At 42.3% G+C, this 21,586-nt stretch overlaps 1 protein-coding gene and 1 long non-coding RNA gene across 4 annotated transcripts in view; both read right to left on the bottom strand.

The window, feature by feature from the left end:
• The window catches only part of AFAP1 (actin filament associated protein 1), a 113,756-nt gene extending 99,233 nt beyond the window's left edge, over positions 1 to 14,523 (bottom strand). For 2 of the 3 annotated variants that reach the window (XM_040064857.1, XM_040064858.2), the window contains exon 1: positions 14,448 to 14,523. The gene's annotated coding sequence lies outside the window, so the exon portion shown is untranslated. Of the gene's footprint in view, positions 1 to 13,686; positions 13,810 to 14,447 lie in introns of those variants that run through there. The other variant, XM_058420688.1, reaches the window with a different exon arrangement.
• Positions 14,524 to 16,659: 2,136 nt separating this feature from the next.
• On the bottom strand, positions 16,660 to 21,124 carry LOC120753534 (uncharacterized). Its single transcript, XR_005701137.2, has 3 exons — positions 20,815 to 21,124; positions 20,260 to 20,371; positions 16,660 to 16,995 (listed from the first exon to the last, which is right to left on the bottom strand). It is a non-coding gene; the product is annotated as an uncharacterized LOC120753534 (long non-coding RNA).
• Positions 21,125 to 21,586: the final 462 nt, after the last annotated feature.

Below are 21,586 nucleotides of genomic sequence, written 5' to 3'. Positions count from 1 at the left end.
ATTTAAAAGGATTAGTAAATTATTAGTTAAACCCAGATACTTCAACTTCCCAGAAATTACAATCTCTAATGTGCACCTTTTTCAAAAGCACAAGGAAAAATATTTTCCTAAATACTGTCTGTAGTTTCCCATGTGATGGCTTCCAAGCCACTACACAATCAGTTTCTTTTCCTCTTTTGAGAACATGTTTTATTTGGATGGCACTTTTATTTGTTGTTTTAAAATTTTAAACAGGGGCAATAAAACTAATTTTTAGTTTATTGAAGATTAAGAACCTCAGTTACTCAAATGCGCAACATCTTAATTAGTTAGGCATGGAGAGCAGCAGCCTAAATAAAATCTCACAGCTGAATGAACTCACATTTGGTATGCAAATAATTTTATATGTGACCAACATGGCAAACTAGTCATAAATCAGAAAACTAAAATTATACAGCAATGCCCAGAAGAACACCACTAAGAATTCTATATCATAAACCTCATTTACTGAGAATCTGTCTCTGTCATCCTTCCTGCATTTCCAATCTCTTTCCAAAGATGTTTTCCCTGAATACCATAAGCCACCAAAGCCATGAAATAGCCATTGCAACAGACCTTTTTGTAAGCACTAACTAAACCCAAAGTAGGAGTGCAGTTATATATGCAAATGCAAAGAATTATTATCTTGTTTTAAGCCTCCTGAATAAATTCCTTAAATTGAGAAGAATTACTCATTTTATAGGCTGAAAGCTGAGGCAGGCCATTTGAGCATTAGCAGCGACACTGCCCTGACTAAATGCCAGGTTACAAAGCAGTCATCTGTATCTCAGCTACTTGCCCTAGGCTCAAAGCACAGCCAACGGAGAAATTTAGGCTTCCTAAAATAGATGTCTAGGATAGATCAGATTAATCACATCCTAGAGAAGCCAATTTGTATCCCCTGATCGTACTGAAAGTCTACTGGGAAGGAGCTCAGCTGTAGACCTGCTCTGCCATGCGTGGCTCAAGTCAGGCAGAATGCATCCCACACTAAGTGCCTATCAGCTTTCATATGCCTTTCATTTGGAAACCTGATCCTATGTTTACTAAAATGAAAGTGAAAATGAGCTTTCTCATTACAGTAACATACTGAAATATAGTTAGAAAGTTGTTCAGTGGTATGTAACACTCACATATATTTACTTGTGCTATGATTATTTATCATTTTCATGTCACCTTTTAACAGTGCTTAACCAGTTTTGCTGAGAATAGAAGTGAGAGAAATATCTAGAGACTGCCATTTTCTGAAGAACCTATTAACTGGCACACCAGGAGCCACAGAGGAGATCCCATAGAGCCTCCTCAGTTTCAGACTCACTCAGCATTCACATGAGGCTGCTGCTACAAGCGCCAGGCACAGGCAGGACTTGTGAACATATGATGACACTTAGTTTCATATTCCCATTTTTTCAACAGATGGTCTGAGTGCTTTTCTTAGTGCCTTGCAAGCACCAATGGTTGAGTCCTAATTTAGATGTGAATGGATTAAAACAAACTGTTTAGTTAAAAAGCACATTTCCAAGTGCTAATCTTCAAAACTGGTAAATGTAACATAACTTCATAAAAATACATTTCCGTTTCACTTTAACTTTGGCTTCCTTCTGTCACAGACTCATCATGGTCTTTTTCTCCATGTCTCAAAACTGGTGTGAAAAACATAACAGATGTGATGGATAAATGAAAGATTTCATCCCACTGTCCTAAGAAAAGGGTGGACAGAAAGAAAGCATTTTTGGCTTATAGCTGACATCCATGTATCAAGAACAGCAAACATGACAGGCCACCACAAACAAAGAAAATGGTTTTAACAAACAGGATGCCTATTCCCTCAAGTCCCACAGATAAGCAGGGCTTGCACCGCACTCGGTACCTTTGCTTTTCCTAACCTACCAACACCAGTTCAGCCATAGAAATTTACTTCCAGCCCCAGAGTACACTGAATAATGCTGTAAAATATCCCTTTACTACCCGTCTGGATCCCACTACTGCTCTTCTACACCTGATTTAGATAAGCATCTTATTTCACAGATCTTATTGCTCTTTGCAATCAACCATATCTTTAATCAATGTCCGAGCTGGTTGCCCTCTGTTTCACTTTGCCTTTGGTTGCACGTCAAGTTGCGCTCTGTCTTTGAAGGGCAGTGATTGAAGGTAATCTGAAATGAAATCCCCTACATTATTTCTACCCATGGTCTTCTGATAAGAAAGCAGACCCGAACAAGTTCCCATCAGCAAGGTTCTGTATTGAGGGACTGAAAATCTCCAGGATGGAGCACTTTGGTTGCATTTCTTACAATGCGGACACTTGTTGACCATTTCCCTTCTAAAGTAATTTGCCAGGATACTGACCCGATCTGAAACTCTTCACACATGGAAATTAACAACAGACACAAGCACTCAATCAAAGAGTAAGGCAAGGCTAAAAAAAAGGATGGTTAAAGTCATATATAGAGGATAGGGTACCATTCAGACATGGATCTAAAATATCTCCAGTGTGGGGCAGACTGTTGCCTAAAAACAAGCATAAACATAAACAATAACTAATAAGGTTGGTTTGGGGTAGGATATTTTCAAGTGAAGTGTGCAGACAAACCAGTTTAATGTTTTTAAAGTCCAGCAGATATATCGTCATCTTTGGACTTGCAGCTAGATTAAGGTCACTCTATGTTGTTAAGTGCCCTGTACGAGTAGATGATGATAGATGATCATTCGGAAAAGCAGCTATCAGTCACAATCAATACATCATTCTAAATCTTCTCTTCAGAAGTTACTATTTTTAATCTGGAAAACGACACCAATCTGACTTAACAAGGAAAAACCCTATAATAACTATATAGCAAAAGAGCAGTGGCACATTATTTAGCCAGAACACATAGTTCTTGCTTTGAGAGATTCTGAAAATGGGTGCACGTAAGAAGAAGGTAGAAAAAACTCAGTGGGAAGATAAAGAGGCCAGGCTAATAGAAAACCACTCAAATTAATCCACGTGCTAGTCTTAATACACATTTTACAGTTGTTTTGCTAGCTTAATAATGCTATTTCTTAGCCCTCACACTGAGCAGATGGAATGCAGCCCTCTGATCCTTAAATTAGAAACCATGCAACTTTATGCAGACAAAACGTTTAATCATCCAGGATACAAAGTCTACTACTGTCAGAATTTGAATTCAGTGACATAATTCCATGGTGTGATCAGATAAAGAAAGGAAAATAATGGGATTTTCAAAAGCCCAGATTCTAGTAATCTTTGTTACTAGTAACAAGCTGGCAGACAAGCAGAATGAAAACAAGATAATGGCAGCAGACAATGAAAATTCTCAATTCTCTCCACTCCAAGGGCTCTCTGCTGGTGTTCAGTGTTTCCCAGCAGTCCTATTATTAGGGTCCCAAGTCCCTGATCTTTCTGGTATTAGTTAATGATAAAAATTCACTTGCCTACAGGCAAAGAGTTATTGTAGACAAGAATGTTAATTCTTTAAGTATAGGAAGGAGAAGGCATCACTTGGTTACAATGCCAAATTAAAAGCTGAATAAAATTATTTATTTCTGTATTGGTTTTACTACAGTATAAATAATAATTCCATAAGAAAATGCACTTTACAACCAAAATCAGCAACCAGTGAACATTTATTTTTACAAGTGGCCTTTATTAATTCTGCACTTAACAGTTTAAAATGGCATTTTCCCCCTTTTGCTCTGGACAAATTCCACTGGTGTATGTGAAGTTTCCTCCTTACAAAAATCTCACCAGGAAGAAATTCTCCCTTTTATAAAGGAACAGTGGCAAAAGGAATCAAATATTTTCCTAGGCAGGCTTACTTAATATGGTCCAACAGCTACAATTTTGGAGAATTATGCTTCTAATAACAATTTCTCCAATCCAAACAAAAGCCTTCTCACCATGCCCTTTGTCTGCTTTTATGTAGTTACACCCTGGAAACTCTCACCATAAGGTGCAGTTGCTCAATATTACTTTTATATTACTGAACTGTGCAAAAATGCTCTTTATTCCTGACTGTAACAAAACAACCCCGTGAAGTGCTATGGTACACCCAGAGCCATGCCTCATTCCACCCCCACTAGAGCCAGTAAGAGCCCTCTGGAATCATGCACATGCTCTTGTTGCTTCGTTGCACTGCGTGCAGCTGAACTGAATAGGGGAAGCGTTATTTTGGCATGAGCTGAACTGATCCAGGGTGGTCAGCTCTTCCAGCTGACCCTGCTGAAGGCAATCAAAGAGGAATGCTTGTGTGGAGGGTCCCAGGTCAGTGAGAAGATCTGCACAGCTTTTCTCTGCCAGCTCACTGGGAGAAGGGCACGGTCTGTAATTTCAATAGCAAACAGAGCACTGAGGCACCACTCAGGTAAGGAGTTTTGTGAAACATCAGGTGAGATGTTTGCTGCAGACTGCTTGGCTCACGGGGCAGGTGAGGCAGCCCCTGCACGCTGCAGCTCAAAGGTGCTGCAGCAAAAGGTCTTAGGGATCTAACACCTGGCATTATGTCAGGAAAGTTTCCAGGTAAAGTAGATAAAAGCTTGCGTACCCCAGAATTTAGGAGTGTTCCTAAACTCACTAGCATTGCAAGAGTTAAAGAAAAAGCTTTAAAAGCAGGGATGGCAACACAAATACATGGAAAAGTTGTTAAAGGATTCTTACATGCTTCTCTCCCTTCCTTGCACTTCATTAGAGAAGATTGTGGGCTTGTACTGAAATCTCAGGATTGCTGAGGCACTAGCAGTGCTGATGAGAGAGGTGACCAGTGTACAAAAATCCTTACAACTTTATTATTATGCTTTTTTTTTCAAGCATTCAGGCAGCCTGTCAGTCCTCTCCTTCCCTTTGCACCCTGAATATCTGCCATTTCCAGTTCCTACTGCTTGTCCAGTTTCATGAAGTCACTAGATTTTAATGAGTATTGACATATAAAGAGCTGCTCTAAGGTATCAAGTGCTTTATAAGTCACTGATGACAACTTGCTAGAAGGGCTGTGCTTCTTTTGCTCTCTACACATAGCTCAGACTATAGCTGGAGCAAGGGCATATCCTGCACCTTTGGTCCTGGCTCAGGATGGGCCATCCAAGGGATGCCTCCTGGCCAAGAACTAGTCCACAAGCACACCATGGAAAGCAGCATCATTTAATGTATCTTTACTTTCACATTATTTATATGTAGGTCTTGCTCTGGGCTGTTCAGATCCTGTCTCACAGAGGGAAACACTTGGATCTCAGCAGGAAACAGCCCTTCCCTACAGCAATGTGCAGGGAAAGGGCTGGACTTGTTCAGAATACTGCTTCCAAGTTACCTCCCTGAAGCAAAAGAAGAACTTAACTAGCATCAGTGCAGAGACTACTTGAAGCACACTCAAACCAAACTAAGGTTTGATCCCCATTTGGCAGATTACTTTTCCTTTATTTGGTTGTTTTCCTTTAAAGCTGGCAGAAAATCCCCGAACAGCTGGGCTTTTTGTACGGGCTGGTATGTCAGGAAACCCAGCTCAAATGACCCCAAGTCCTGAAGATGGATTTCACCCTCTGCTCCCTAAAGTACAATAAACCTCAAGGCAATCTGAGTCTGCACTTACATCCTGGAGCCTGTAGGTGTGCTGACCATAAACCAGACAGGAATCTCAAGTGCAAGACCAGCAGAGCTAGTTCCATAACGCTTTAAAAGATGTTATTGTGGTAGGGACAAAAAAAAAAAAAAGTTTTGAAGGTTTTAAAAAGGGTTGAGGAAGTCTAGAAATCCCCAAACATCATACCTCTTCAAGACAATTTCCTTCGAGTCTAATCAGTATTTTAATTGTTTCTTTGGGACACTCAGTCATTTGGGCCTTCTGCACACACATGACTTGCCCTTGGGTTGTAGAGAGAGCTACTGTTTACAGAAGAGCTTCACTACAACTTATTTTTTACACTCAGACCTCTTTTAAAAATTACATAGTTGGACTATAAGCAAGAGGACAGAAAAATGAAAGACCTTAAAAAAATGAGGTCAAAGCGGGGACAGCTCTCAGCAAGATTTTCCACATATGCAAAATCTAGACTCAGTGTTTTGCAAACAACAATAAAGAGGAAGATCCAAAGGGGTGTGAAGGAAATTGCAGTGTTGAGAGGCTGTGAGGCTCAGTCATTGCAGACAGACAGACAGGAACAGTAGTCAACTGGAGACTAATGGAAACTTGAGTCAGACTAAAATCAACTGTTGCATTTTTGAGCCTTGTTGGATACAGTTTGCTCCAGATTAGCTCTGGAATAATGCTCAGGATGTGGCTGTCACAAGGAGGAAGGTGTCTTGATGGCCACAAGCTGCAGGAGCAGAGGGTGGTGGGTGCTGTGTTGCACTCAACCCCACAGCCCATGTCACTGACAAAAATGTTAAACGAGACTGGTCCCAAAATCAACCCCTGGGGAACAGCACTCGTCATTCATTTACTTAAAATCTAGTGCTTGCATAAACACTTTTCTAGGCTCCAGGGAAAGAAGACCAAGAAGCTGAAAAAAGCAAACCAAGGACAGCAGAAAGTCCCAAAGAAGATGAAAAGTTCACAAACCACAGGAACAGACAAATTTTCCCAGAGAGAGAACAACTCTTCCTTTCCCCAGAGGACACTTGTTTTGTTTATCTGAGGTTTTTGGTGTGTGCTTTCAGCTGTCTGCATGTTTGGGGGCTTGTTTTCATTAATTTCTGAAGTGAGAGACTTTAAGATTTTTTGATTTGGGTTTGTTTTTGTAAGGTCTCCAACTGCTCTTTTTTTCCCCTTTTAAATGAAACCTTACTTGTTAAATATCCCCCTTTTCAGCAGAAATGGCTAACCTTGGAAATAGGATTGTTTTTGTAACCAGGTGGGGTCCCACCCATCTGCACTCAGCATTATTCATACTGGCCCTCATCCAGAATTTTCCCCAAGACTCTTCAGGGTGGATTTCATTCCTGTTAAGCTCAAAACAAAATGCTGTGGCCTGACCTAGCCCCTTGTCTCCTCACAGCTCTCCTGGTTCTTCCTGAAGGACCTACCATGCACCCATCATTCCCCTCTAAGGAGACTCACAGCTTTTCATGGCTCTAATGACAAACACATGGTGCAGACAGAGGGCTCAGGCAAGGAGAAGAAGAGTTCTGTATATTCTCAGAAGCTCTTCAGTCTGAGTACTGGTTCCCCCTTCCAAGAACCAGATCTTTTAGTTTCCCAAAGGGTAATTTTTTGATAATGCTATGTATTAACAGAGCTGAGAATCACCGAGCTTCCTAACCTTTTCAGATATTTGCTTCCTTCAGCCTGATCTCTTACAGCCAGTGACAAACCCAGTATTCCACTCTATTCCCTACCACGGGCTGCATTACACAAATAAATCCCACTCTCTAAGGGGCAATCTCTTTTTGTTTCATCTGTGCTGAGATGCAGCAGCAGAACAGCATCAGAGTGGCTCCTCTGCAGCTCAGCTCCCAGCCACCCGTGCCCTGGTGACACTCGGCATCCCTGCTCCTTAACTCATCCCTCTGCCTTTTGCATTATCTCTCCTATTTTCAACTCCTGCCATTTTATTACCTCCTCATTGTGGCCCACCTTGTTTTCGGGGCTGAAACCAAGTCTTTTTGTTTGGTCTGACCGGCAGCAGGCAGCCAGCTGATTTGCTGCGTCCTCATGAAGCAGGAGCCCCCAAACAATGACACAGGACTCAGCATCTCAGACGAATTCCTGCTGGCAGCTTTCCCTCTCCTCCTCATCCTGCTGCTGAAATGGGACTGCTTATGGCTTTGGACTCTTAAAACCCCTCCACCAAGTGTTTGTGCAGCTGTGGTGCCTGGCTGCTGGAAGCAGAAGATGGACAACAGGCAGTACAGTTCTGGGCAGGCTCCTTGCCCCCCAGGTCTGCTGGTCTGTGGGGCAGGGACTCAGCATTGCAGCCACTGCCCTGCCTGGTGCCACTGCAGCACCTGGGGCTATAAACACTGCCAGACTGACACAGCACACACTGAGGAAAAGCACAAAAGTAATTATTCCCATAACCAGCTAGCCAGTTCACGTGATTTCTTTTTTCCTGACAGAGTAGATAACCTTTTGCTAAATGTATTTCACATTTTAGGCACATTTTCCTTGCACCTGCTATTGCCCATTTCATATGGCATTTCAAACTTCCTCGCCCAGATCTGGTACCAGATGGCTCCTGCCAAGAACTGGCTGGTTAAAAACCACAGAAATCACAGATCACACCCTGCTGTTGGCCATCAACATTAACAGTTTATTTATTAGCAATTAGCCATTTTTCTCAGAAAACCTGTGTGACAAAGGCAGCTCTAACATATCACCCACACACATACACACTCTTTATTGATCCATCTACATATTCATTTGTATATGTCACATATACACACAAACATGTCACCATGAATGCACCTAGAATTACACATACAGCAGCAATTCTGCCTGTCCCCATTGCTTCTTGCTCTCCCATCTACCTGTCAGCAAGGACCGTGCCTGCAAGCAAGTCAGGCACGAAGTGACAACCTGCCAACTTGTCACTGTACTGAGCCCAGGCAAGGAAAACCAGAAAGTTTTATCTACTGCACATGGCAAGAAAAGGAGAGCAAAGGAATTTGAAAACTGCAGTGAACTTGGTGTAACAATGAAAAAATGTAAGAACACAAAAATGTTTTGAATTTTAGTAAAACTCCAGAACAAGGTCAATAGGGAAAACCAACCAACCAACCAGGAAACAAACTAGCCACTTATAGGGTGTTAATAATGTTTTGCATGCTGAAAAAGGAGATGTTGCAGCTTATCAGCTGACTTTGGCTGCTACATTATGAACTTGCCTCTGGAAAAGACCTAGAGTAGCCTGGAAAGGCACACATGATCCCAAAAAAGGGAAAAAAAAAAAAAAAAAAAAAAAAAAAAAAAAAAAAAAAAAAAAAAAAAAAAAAAAAAAACCAAACCAAAACAAATCAAAAAAACAAACAAAAAAAACCAACCAACCAAACAAACAAAAACCCCAAAAACCTTAATCTGAGAAAGCTATGTTATTTTATATAAGAATCAGAGAAGTCTGGAAACACTTATTCATTCTATAAGAGTTACCTGTGTAGAAAACACCTGAATTTATCTAACTGCATGAATTCCTTTGTAAAAATAATGCTGAGGATTAGAATAGGACTGAAGAGCGTCACCTGAGAAAGGCTGAAGCTGCAATTGCTTGTGAATGAGTTGCCAGTGCCATTGAAATGTAGTGAAATTCTCTTCCACTGCTTTACAACCATCATCTTTTATTAATCAGCCAACAGCACACGGCAAAAATAGAAATCTGCCTACAAAGCTGGCACATATGGGAAAAGCTCACTCCTGGTTGTTTTATTTTAAACAAACCCTACAGTAGCTCCCATTGTTTGTTTGTTTTTCCCCCCAGACTAGACAGCATGCGGCTTATGAGCCACACTGATAGATGCGATAAAGCTCCTGCCAGATCTGATTGATGACGGCACGAGGAAGTGCTGTGAAGGTCACAGTGTAATTCTCTCTTTGCAGCTGCTCCTGGCGAAAATGGTACAGGAAAATAAAATCTGGATCCACTAATTGCTAATAACAGGGAAATTCCGTCCTTACCTTCCCTTCTCCTCTCTTCCAATTTCTAACAGGAAGGCCATAAGCATGTGTAACCGATGAGAGACCAGATAAGTTTCAAAGACATACTTAAACATAATTTAGTGGCCAAAAAAAAAAAATTAAATAATAAAAAAAATCTATCCATAGCAACTGGCCAAATATTGAGCCTTTATACTTTGAAGACAGTGCAGAGTAGTTTAGCATGAAAGCTGCGCATGAAAGAGCTTTTACTATTTGCTCTTCTGCAGAACTGAGATAACGTAGCACTACATATTCCCTGTGAAGGAGTGCTATCTCTGATAATGTGAATATATGAGCTAAGCTCCTCTCCCAAAGTCTATTCATTTTAAATGAACAAGGCAAGCATGCTCACTGGAGTGGCTACTAGCAAGCCAGAACATCAGTCAAGCGGGACACCAAAATTCTCTTCTCCATAAATGCTGAGATGTGATGAGGACATTGATGAGAGGCTTTGGGGAATTCACAAGCATGGTATAATGACAGTCCCCTAATGAATAATATATATTCAGTGTAACTCATAGCAATTACATCACATACAGTGTAGTATTTCTTGGGGGTACAACATTGTTATCTTTGAGACATCAGCTACATTACAAATTAAATCTGAAACCACTTGTGTACTCTTTTCTGGCACTATTAATGGATGGAAATATTTTTATTCAGCATTTTGTACTAACAAAGATTTTGGCAAAATAAGGCCATTACCGACATCTGTCTTAGAGAAACAGTCTTTATCACTCAGTTCAAAACTACATAATGGCAGAGGGCTCTTGGCAGCAGAAATCTCTCAGATAGTCAAAAAATCCCACCACTCTGTCACCATAAAAAGAATAATACATTGATTTTTTTTTTTTTTTTTCCCTTTTTCAGTTTAGGAAAGAGATTTAGAAAAGACAGGCCTATCAGTTTGCTCCTTTTACTGCCAAACATACATCATCAATTTTTAAAATACCAACACATGCAAGGAGCAGTATCTATCTATACAAGATCCAACTGATTAAAAATAATCCTCTTAGGAGTTTCTTTCCTAGATTTCTTGATGAAAACTGGCAACATATACAATAGATATTGATTTATCCTTTTCACAGCCTCCTGTATTCTCCAAGGCATACTCTAAGAGAGGCAACCACCAGCAGCTCATTTGGACACTGCTGTGTTAAGGCTGCTCAGCACCTCTGGCAGTTAAACCTTACTACGCACACTAAGTCACGGCTGAATTTTTGCTATGATGGCAAAGGGGAAACTGGCACCAGTTCTGCCATTCAGCTTTTAATTCCTTGCCTATCTCTGGAAAATAGAGATATGTCCCGAAAGACTGTTACCTGCTATGAGATATGCCCCCCTGCACAAACCCAAATTATGTTCCTGCAATACTGTTCATTGCCATTACTCACAGGAGCATGTCTTTTATGACCTTCAGAGTTAAGAGTTAACTTCTGATCAGAGAGTATCATAGAACAGTTTGGGTTTGGTAGTAAGAGTAGGTAGTTTGCTAGTAGAGTAAGAGCAATTGAATCTACACACAGTGTTTTAGAGCACTGATGCACTATAAATGGCAGACCTTCATGTGCGCACAGGTAGGCTGGAGCAGCGAGAGAGTCGTGCTGGTGTAACCCCTGCACTCTGAGCTCAGGGTCACCCCCATGCCATGGCAGCTACGTGTCTTCCTACCTGCTCATACTCTGTGGACAGACTGTTCTCGGTATCGCTTCAAGCAGACACTCCCCAGAAAGACATCTGGTATGGCCTTGAAAACTTAAATTGCTCTAAGGTCAGCTTAGGGTGCTTCATAGTAGGAAAACAATTTCCTAAAACTAATTCCTTCTAGACAGCCCTTATAGATGGAGGAGTACATTCAAGATCTGGCTTTTTCAGTCCTCCACTAAAAGCTCAGAGTTCACAGTACCTCAGTCCTCTGGCTGACTTCCACATTTCTATTACTCATGTTGACTATTAAGAGTTCAACTGTGAACCTAAGAACACTTTACATTAGAAGTATATTAATCTGGAATAATACCTCCTGAGCTTGTAACACAGTCACCTGCCCAGCCCAGACAGTTTCTATACCAGATGAAACATTATTCGTCAATGAAGTGATGAGTCAGGGAAGTCAGAGCCATACCAGTAGCTAGGTGTCATTCACATCTAAAACCAGTTGAACTGCATAGCTGGAAGGGATGCATAATTCTTTGGAAAAATTGCCACAGTACGCTTCACTGTGACTAACCCATAAGAGCGTAGAGCAGACTAAACTGTACAGGAGTTTGGAGATCCAAGTCCTTGCATCCCACCCTCCCACCTCAGCAGGAGATCTCCTGCAAGTGAATACAAAGTACATCCCTTCCTCCTCCTCCTCCTCCTCCTCGACCCCCTTGTCAGGAAACAAAGAGCACAGCTTTGAACAAAGCAGTTAACCAGGCGGGCTCCTGGATACCACACTCCCACTGACTGACCTATCAGACACAAAACTTCTGAAAAGGGATGGAAATTAAATCGGTGGACTCCAGATAACATCAACCAGCCCTGAACCGCTGGCTCTTTGTCCTGAGGCAATGTCACAAGGGAGACAGCAGCAAACAGCAGGGCAAGACAATTCCTGGTCTAACAGCAAGTTGTCTTTGCGACACTGAAAGGTACAGCACAATCAGTCATACATGTACCAAACACAGCCTGTCCCACTGAGACTTCGATATTTGATTTTGGGTCTTGCATCTCAGACAGTATCTCTTCATCTCTGAGAGTTTTAGGAAAGGAAAAGGAAAATCATCCTTCACTAAGATTGTAAAATTTTAAAATAGTGTGAGTGGTTGATCTATAGAAGTCTTGCATTTTACCCCCTCCCTTGTTGGCAGTGCTTCAATACTGCAATTTCAGTCCCACAGACCTTCAAAATCCCTTCCTCTAAAAATCTACCCAAGACACAGGAACACAATGTAACACTCTGTCTTTTGATGACAAATTTCCTAGGAAACCCCAAACAGTGCTACATATCACCAAAGGCAGTGAGTATCTGGTCATTGTTCTGTTTGCTGGCTTGTCGCTGCAGTCACTGGCCGACACACAAAGAAAACTGTAGATCCTTCTTTTTCAAATCCATTTCAAATTCTTCTTAAACCTACATGGTGCCCTATAGCCCCAGAAACACAGGATGCTCTCCCTCTGGCTCTAATGTAGCATTTCCTCTTCTTTTACATCAGTTCTAAAAAGAAAAATGGTTTGCTCACAAGAAAATAATTGTGCAGTTCTTCCCATGGAAACCACCAGGAGGCATGAGGGATGATGGAAGGGCACCAAGTGCCCATATAGGAGACCACTGATGGATAGATCCATCTGGCTGCCAAGCTGTTCTCTTGCGCTCCTGCACTGACCATTCTCAGAAAGGCACATCAAAAAGGTTCATAATACTGTTATTTTCATGAACAAAAAGAATGGCCCTGTAACACTTGGAGCAAACAGTAGCAGAGCACCTGCAAGGGCGAGACACTAGTTATGGAATAATCATTTATTGTTATGGATACCTCTTGAGAATTGAACCAAGCCGTGCCATGACATTTTTTCCCCATGGAACAAAACAAAGAGCTGCACAAAGAACAGCAGAATCTGTCATCTTAAGAAGCTCTGGACTGAAGCACATTATTTAATTTGATTTCTCTGGCTTTGAGATTTATCATTTCGTAGTTGGATATCAGCCGCAAACTTCAGTAATACAATAAACAGAACAGGCACGGGCAACACCAAGTGTTTGCATCAAACCGACCATAAAGGATCCAGAGGGAATATGAGCTAAATACTTGTCTGTTTCTCACATGTGCCTTGTCTTGCCTTTCAGTCTGCTTTACTCAGCTGCACTGTCCTTTAGGGCAGGTGAATGCCTGAGTTGTCGAGGGATGCCTGCCTGAATCCACCCACCTCCTGCCACTCCAGAGCTTTCAGGTTACGGAGCGACTCCTGCTTTTGGCCGTTTATCTGGCTCCTTTGCCGCCCATTATTCTCCTACCGCCTAAATCTTTGGCAAGTTTCCTGCAACCCCTCAACACAAGACACATACCGCGCGTAGAACCGACAAACTTGAGTTTCCAAAAAACCTCTCAGTGGAAGAAATCGAACCACGTCGCTGTGACCTGTTCCCCCCCAGCCTCCAATGGCAGGCTGCTCCTCAGCTCGAATCTCCGTTCCACAGGAAATCAAGGAGGGGGTCGGCCCGGGAAGCCAGCGGGATGGATCTGGAAAGATGGTTCTGTTCGCCTTTGCCCTGACTGACTCCAGGACTGTAACATGATGCAATCTCTCGGCTATGATGAAACAGGATCAAATGGCCCAGCCCGCGGGGAGACCACCTCTGGCCACCCCAAAAGGCAGAAAAGAAGGAAGCTCGCAGTGGTACAAAGCAGCAGCGCGGCTGTCCGGCCGGTGCCTTTCCCGGGAAGGGATGCGAGTTTCGGGATGGCGGACAGAGGGCTGCGTTCCGGAGGATCTCGGCCGGGTTCCTACCCTTCCAAAGCCCGGGCAGGGGCCGCCGCCGCCCGATAACCGGGTTCCCTCCCAGCTCTTGCAATGTGCTGCTCCCGGCCAAGAAAACGAGTGAGACTTTTTTTCTATTTTTTTTTTTTTTTTCCCCCCAGTAAGCCCACAGCTTTCCAAGCACGGGGCTGCCTGGAGCAGCAGCGAAAAAGCGGCTGAAAAAGCCCATTTCTGGATCCAGCCCTTCCCCTCCCTCCCCTCCCCTCCGGCGCTCCCTCTCGGCCCGCGGAGCTCGGCAGGGATGCTGCCCGGGCGGGCGGGGAGCGAGCGCGCCCGGAGCCCTCCTACCTTTGCGGCCGTCCTGCGACGGTGCCGGCACAAAGCGGCCGAGCGCGGCTCCTCCCGCGGCTCCTCCCGCAGCCCCGCTCCGCCGCCGAGCGCAGCCAGCGCCGCGCCGGGAGGGGACGGCGGGGAGGGGACGCGGGGCGGGAGCAGCCCGCTCCCACCGCCCCCGGGCCCGGGCCCGCCCCGCGGGGTGGGGACAGAGCCGAGGAGGAGCCAGCGGAACAAAGGCGGGGGGGCCGCAGCGGCCCCCGGGCGGGGGCAGGATGGGGCAGGTGAGCCGAGGTGCTCCGTGCGAGGCAGATGCTGGCAGATGAAACCTGGGCTTCTTGCCTCAGAGTAAAGCCTCCCTGGAGTCGGAAGCTTGATCCCCGAGTAAATGCTGGAATACTGCGATATCACAGCGGGAGCCGCAGTGCAGCCCATGCCCTCCCCATTCCTGCCCAGGAGAGGCTGTCACCTGGGCACTGAGCAGTGGAGGAGTAACATGGATTTGGGGCATGATGAGCATGTCTGCATTCATCTAAAATTTAAGCTCTTTTGGTATTAAATCATGCACAAACCCAACACGAATTTAACACCTGGTTCTATCATCTTAGTTTAGCAAAAACTGGAAATCTGAGGTCACAGAAGGTCACAAATGGAAGAACATTAGTTAAGGCAACTTTGTCTTTAGTCCAGCTGGGTGTCAGGACTCCTATTCTTTAACTTCAGCTCTAACAGTTGGATGCACAAGTGTGCTCTTCTGAGAAATATGGGGAACGATGGACATGCAAGTGCATACAAGCTTGTAGCTCACTTTGTACCACAGAGTATGCAACTTGTTAAGCACCTTCAAATTTTCATAATAAAATTTGGTTTGTTCTGGGCAGGTTTAATGTGCTCTTCTGCCGTGTTTCATCCTCCTTAGTCATTCCAACAAGGTGATACCAAATGTAACAGGTTTGACCAGGGAAAATTCTAATTAATCAGCATGTACACTGTGTGGCCACTTAGGATATGCATGAGATCTTTGCAGCCTAAAACAGGAGACCTGAATTCACAGCCCAACCTTTTCAACCAATATTACCTAGCCTAAAATCTCACTTTCAGCTGTTCTCTTTCTTCTATGCCTTTGGGGATGGGCAGGGAAGGACTTGCCTACTGGATGAGCTATTCCAGCAGCAGCCTGCTCTTACCTGCCTTTTGGTATCCTGCTTGCTGGGAGTTGGCAAGGGGGGGCTCTGGAGTACTTAGAAGTACTGATTTTCAGGCAATAGTAAAGTGCTAAGCCAGTCTTGAAGAAATTACACCATAGCTCCTCTTCTCCACGGTTCAATTGCTTGCAGCTATTGCTCTCTTTGAGCTACTTAATTTGTATCATGACCGGTAAAATATGATCTCTAGGGAGAACAATCCAGCACTTTGCTGTAAAAGCACAGCCCTTGGCTGCTGTGGTGCTTGCAGTGTAATCTTCACAGTACCACTGATTTGTATGCTTGAAGTGAGCACTTCCAGTATTTGCTGGCTTTACTGCCTCTAGTTTTAAAGAATTTAATGCACACATCACATTAACTAACACTTCAGCCTCTGTCTGCCCTAAGATATGCTGAGGTCTGTAAATAGGGTGCTTGGTTCTAGCAACACTTCAGAGTATTTCTTTCACAGAAATATCCTGAAGAAGTTAGGAAGCTGATCAGCAGACAAACATAGATGAGAGAGGCATCACAAGACCAGCAAGAAAATAAGCACTTTATGCCCTCTGTTAGATATGAAAGTGAGATAACTTAAGGGTTTGTCCTTAGGCTGTTGGATTGGTAAAGACTTCAAGTCTTGTGGTGGTAACTCCATCGGGATGAAATAATGGGCCATCTATCATGAAGACAATCATCAGAACAAGCTGTTCCTCATGGACAAGCTCTCTCTCAGGCTGAAGGGCTCAAAACTTCTTTTCTTATTTAAATTCTTAGTTTTCACAATGCTACACTTCAAAATGGCACCACTTCCCTACTTTTTAGTTTGTACCTATGCATTCCATAAGCTACTTCAGCTGCAAAATACAACTTTAGTGATTCATTGAATTTCTTTCCCATGACACTTTAATTACACTACTTAAATACAAATTCTATTTTATAGAATTAAAAAGAACAGCATATAATTCACTGAGAACACAATATCATCAAAATAAATCAAGTGATTCCAAAGGAATTGCTTGCGTGGAAACTGAAGTCACATCATTAATAGGAAGTCTGTGGTCCACAGTAACTGTACGTCATACTTTGCACCCAATAAACTTCTTAAACTAATCATCTTTTTACACAAAGTAATGAAAGCAAATCTGTGTGAATGTCCCTATTTGAAATACATGTCTTCCAGCTTGAAAAAGCACTTTTTAGCTTTAAGACCAAATATTCATGCAGTGTTCCAAACTGTCTTTATTCTCAGTAATTCACTATACAGTTCCACCCTATCAAGGGTAACTTTGTTACTGTAGAAATAATCTTCACAAGCTTTAGGCAGGACTTCGTGAAGCTTAGTCATGGGGATCCCTTATCATCCTCTAATCTTCTTAGCACTGGTTACCACACACACACACACACAAAAAAAAAAAAAAAAAAAAAAAAAAAAAATCAGAGCAAAGAAAAATAAAATAATCAAGTAGTCCTAGCAGTAAGGTATCCAAATAGAGTTGTTTACAAAACTGGGACTTGAACCATCAGATAATCTGTAGTGTGTCGAAACAGAAAAGTCATGACAATGACTGACCATATTTATTATCTTAAGGATATGCTTAAGAGAGTTATTTATGCATATTTTAAGATATTTTTCCCTTGGAAAATCAACATTGGATGAAATCTGAGAAACACAGGCATGAGGGAAAAAAAAAAAAACAAAAAAACAACTCCAACCATTTGTTGTGATTTATGCCTTGTAAGCTACTCCAATCAATTTGGATTTGGCTCACTTAAGTATAAAAAGGCAGGAAAACAGTACTTTAGGCATTTAGAAGTATGGGTCAGTTTCTAAAGATGCACTCAATTCCACTTCAAATCTGCCTTGGACTGAGTCCATGACCTGACAAAACACAAGTTTAAGAGGCCCCAAAAACCCAGCAACATCCTATTGAGAAAACAAGTGTAAGAAAACCTATGAATGCTGTAAGAGATGACTTGTATTCCCTGACCTTTCAAGGTGCCTGTACAAGATTATGGTGTGGTTTTTTTTTTTTGTTTTTTTTTTCCCTTCAGTACCTTAAAGTGAACTCATAGGTGTAAGGAAAAGCTTGTATGTTCTTGATATTCAGTATGAGAAAGACTGCAAAATAATTTGCCCCTTTGGATTTTTTTTTTTTTTTTCCTTTTCTTTGGAAGGGAGGTTGAGCAGACAAAAAAAAGCCTAGAATTGGCAAAATGTTGACTTCACGCGAGACCCCACACTGCTCTGTGACATTGGTGTGTCAGGTAGGGGAGGTGAGGCTCCCTGGGGCAAACCTTGCTGCAGCTGCCTCCTGATGCATCCCACCTCCTGCCCTCACATCATGTTGCCAGGGGGGAATGGATGGTACCAGGGAAGAGTGAAAAGCAGGCAAAAATACTGTGCAATCTGGGCTGTCAGGAGATGGATGGACATTACAGCAATTGTCACTCTCCTCAGTAAAACGTATTGATGGCAGGATTTCAAAAGCAGGCGGCAAGTTATGGTTTTTTAGAACAGAAATCTTCTCTTACTTTGAAACCATAATTTCTCAGTAAGGAAAACATCACTGTTTCTGCAGTTGTCTCAGACACTCCAAGGCATTTACAGACTAGGAATAAATGCATTTTATAAATAGAAAAACTCTCAATAAAGATAGGGTCTTCTTCGCTTTCTTATCATATACTGTGATCCTGTTACAGCAGAATCTATTGTTATTAAGAATCTAATATTCAGAATATTTTTGATTTTTTTTAAAAGAGTATCATGAGTTTTTTCTTCTTGGGTCCCACATAATTTTTCAGCTCCACTGGGGGAAAAAGTAAGCATATTTCACTTGAAAAAATCGTTTCAGGAATCTTACAGTGCTGAGTACATAAATGTCCCAAAAGGACTTATATAGCAAAAATGCCATTCACCTTTGTGCAAAAAGCAAATTTGAAAAAGTGTGCATTACAGAAACTTCAAGAGGAGGGGTTATGCTGCTGTTCTATAATGCACAGGCCTCTCCTCACACCCCACACAGATAGGTCGTCTGTGTAACACAATTATCTGCAAGTAAATTCAGAGATGTAAGTACCTCAAATTAGGTTCTTGATTTTGAATCAGGGCAAAGGAGGGAATATATAAAAAAGGATAATATATATTTTACAGAATCCTAAAGTGCAGGTATAAAATGCTTATTTTCCACTTACGTTCTTCTGTTTGAACTAGACATAGGCAAACAATCCCTCCTTCTAAATTCAGTTTTGGAAGAAATTCTGTATAACCTGACCTTTGCGCTCCGGTGCAGGTACGAATGCCAGTGATTTCAGTGGGATTAGCATTTAGTTACTGACATTTTCAAAATACTATGCTAACATCCTTTTATTAAATGCATATTAAACCCTCAGAATCACTGAAAAGTAGCTCTGCATTTGGGTATTACTAACTTGGGAAAAAAAATTCCTATTCTTGTAATTTTACTTTTTATAAATTTAAATTTTGTATTAAAGTTGAATACAGTAGGGGAAGATTTCCTCCAAGTCTTGCTTCCTTGCCCCTGCTTTCTTTGAATTCAAGTAACATTGGGCCAAAAATGGAATCTCATTGAAAGATAAATTTTAGCTTGTAATTCTGTATTTATAGTGCCTCTTGTGCCATTTACAATGGAGTAAATTATTTCAGTAGTCTTTGATTATTATATTATTTTTATTGAACTATAAAAATAATCAGTTGTCATACTCAAAAAAGGGATTAAGAAAAAAAAAATGCAATTTGAAGAATTTGATCCTTATACAGCAACTCATACAGTCCTCCTGGTACTTCCATCTGTCAAAAACTAGTTGTCAGATGAAAAATGTCTGATATAAAATAGGGACAAAAATAGGGAGCTCAAAGTGTTTATGCTCCACATCTGTAAATTGAATTTTTTTTTTTAAAGTCTGACTTGCAAAATTGTCAAGTGACATGAAGAGTTTTAACCCTGTTCCTCAAGTGAATTATTCCAGGTCAGAGAACTGAAAGGAAGTACAGACAGACCATTAACAACCTCAGTTGTTTAATTTGCTATCAGTCATGGTGCCTTCTTAATCATCAGTTAATAGAAAAAAAAATATAGTAGTAGCGTGAGAAATTATAATGACTCATGTCAGAGTTCAGAGTTGTGTCCATTTGGATGGAAAAAATCCTCAGCAATTTGCAAGAGTGAGGTTAGGTCAAGCAAGGCATCAGCATAATGTAGATTTGTAATAAAAAAAAAGTCAAAGACATTCTTAGTTTCTTTCTTCCCCCAGCCCCAAGGAAAAAAAAAAGTTATAATGGTTGCCCATAACATGGCAAATAGGAAGCGTTTATTCTGTCAGACCATTCCTGAACACAAGGTACAATGGGCTAAGACAAATTCACAGAAGAACTATCAAGGGCAAAGAAAGGTTTCAATCTTGAAAGAAATAAAAAAAACATTGCATTTTTTTAGTGGAGAGACGAGGTAGAGGATGTAATAAAATAGTGTATCACAGCAAATGGAAAAAACAGGTCAACGGCAAATCATCCATGATACAAATGTAACCAGATTCAAAACCAGAAATCAGCTGTATCCAGACTTGCAACAAAAGGCAAATACATAATAGCTGGGACACGAATGCCCAAATTATGATACATTTACCTGTGTGGGACTCCTTGCTTTTGCCTGCTTTTGGTTTCCTCACTGATCACTTCGGAGCTGCTGCTTGTCCAGACTGGCAGGGAAGGACTGGCTGGTCCCAACTGCTTGGGTGCTGCAGACGAGTGTCCAAGCATTACAAACATATGGAAGCCACCTACTTACACCTGTGTAGCTGTGTGCACAGGTGTCAAACACGGAGGGGAAGGAAGAAAATGTCCTAAATCATGAAAAGTAGCAGCATTTAAAACTACCTTCTCTGGTAACTCACAGAGACGGTGGTTGTGAGGGAGGAGTAACAACCTGCTGCAATAACACAACAAACTGCAATTTGCTGTGGGTGCTTCATTACCTGGGAGTTAAATTATCGAGCTCTTGCTTTTCACGGCCATGCACTTGTAGTGAGTACCACCTTTTCTAACATGGCTTTTCACAGACTAGAAAAAGTGAGAGGGTGTGTCTGGTTCCGTCCCGCACCGGGCGGGAGATGAGCTGCGGCTAGCTCAGGTCAACACAGCCACAGATGTTTCCAGTCCGGATGGGCACGCGGGCTATTACCTGCTGGTCGGCTTCTCAGCAGCTGGACCAAGAGTGTCCTGACAGCCAACAGCAGCAGAAGAGAAAAGGCTGGCTCTCAGCTTAGCAGGTTCAAAGATGTTTATTAGCTCAAGAGCTGAGGAGCAGAGAGGCTCAGAGCTCCGAGCTGAGAGGCTGAGAGGCTGAGATGCTGAGAGAGATTCTTCCTCCCCCCTACCCCCTATAAGTGAGGGAGGGGTTCCAGGGAGGATACTACAAGACAACAAATCAGGGGATTCAGGGGGTAACAAGGTGTGCCCACCCCCAAGCCTCGGACCACTAAAATCCAAAGCTAAAGGAATTCCCCCCAGGGGGCCTATCACTTGAAGCCCTCTCCCTGAGATTTCGCAGCCTGGGAGGGCTTCTCAAAGTGATAGACAAGCTGCCCCAGAGAGGGGGGTTGGGACAGAGGGGATGTTACAAGTCAGGTGAGGAGTGGGAGGACTGACTCAAAACACCTTGTTATACAGAAAACACAAAAAGAGTTACAACATTGGGGATACAGTGAAATGAACCATAACGTAAACTTCTTATAAAAACCTAATAAAACAGTCCTGTACCACCACAAGAGGGGATACAATGACTCAAAAGCCTGGGCCAGCACCTCCTATGAGCTTTTAAGGATTTGGCCCTACCTCAGAGGCTGCTTGGATACTAAGAAGGGATGCAAGCCGCCAGTATAAATTTACATGTACGAGAGAGTCCCATCTGTCATTGTGATATTAGTAACAGTCATCTGCTTTTTCTTTCAGAT

This window comes from Hirundo rustica, chromosome 5, assembly GCF_015227805.2.
Source record: "Hirundo rustica isolate bHirRus1 chromosome 5, bHirRus1.pri.v3, whole genome shotgun sequence".
In the NCBI taxonomy this organism is placed as follows: domain Eukaryota; kingdom Metazoa; phylum Chordata; class Aves; order Passeriformes; family Hirundinidae; genus Hirundo; species Hirundo rustica.
Note: the sequence above shows the minus strand (reverse complement) of the source record. Positions and strands in the feature narration are given on the sequence as shown.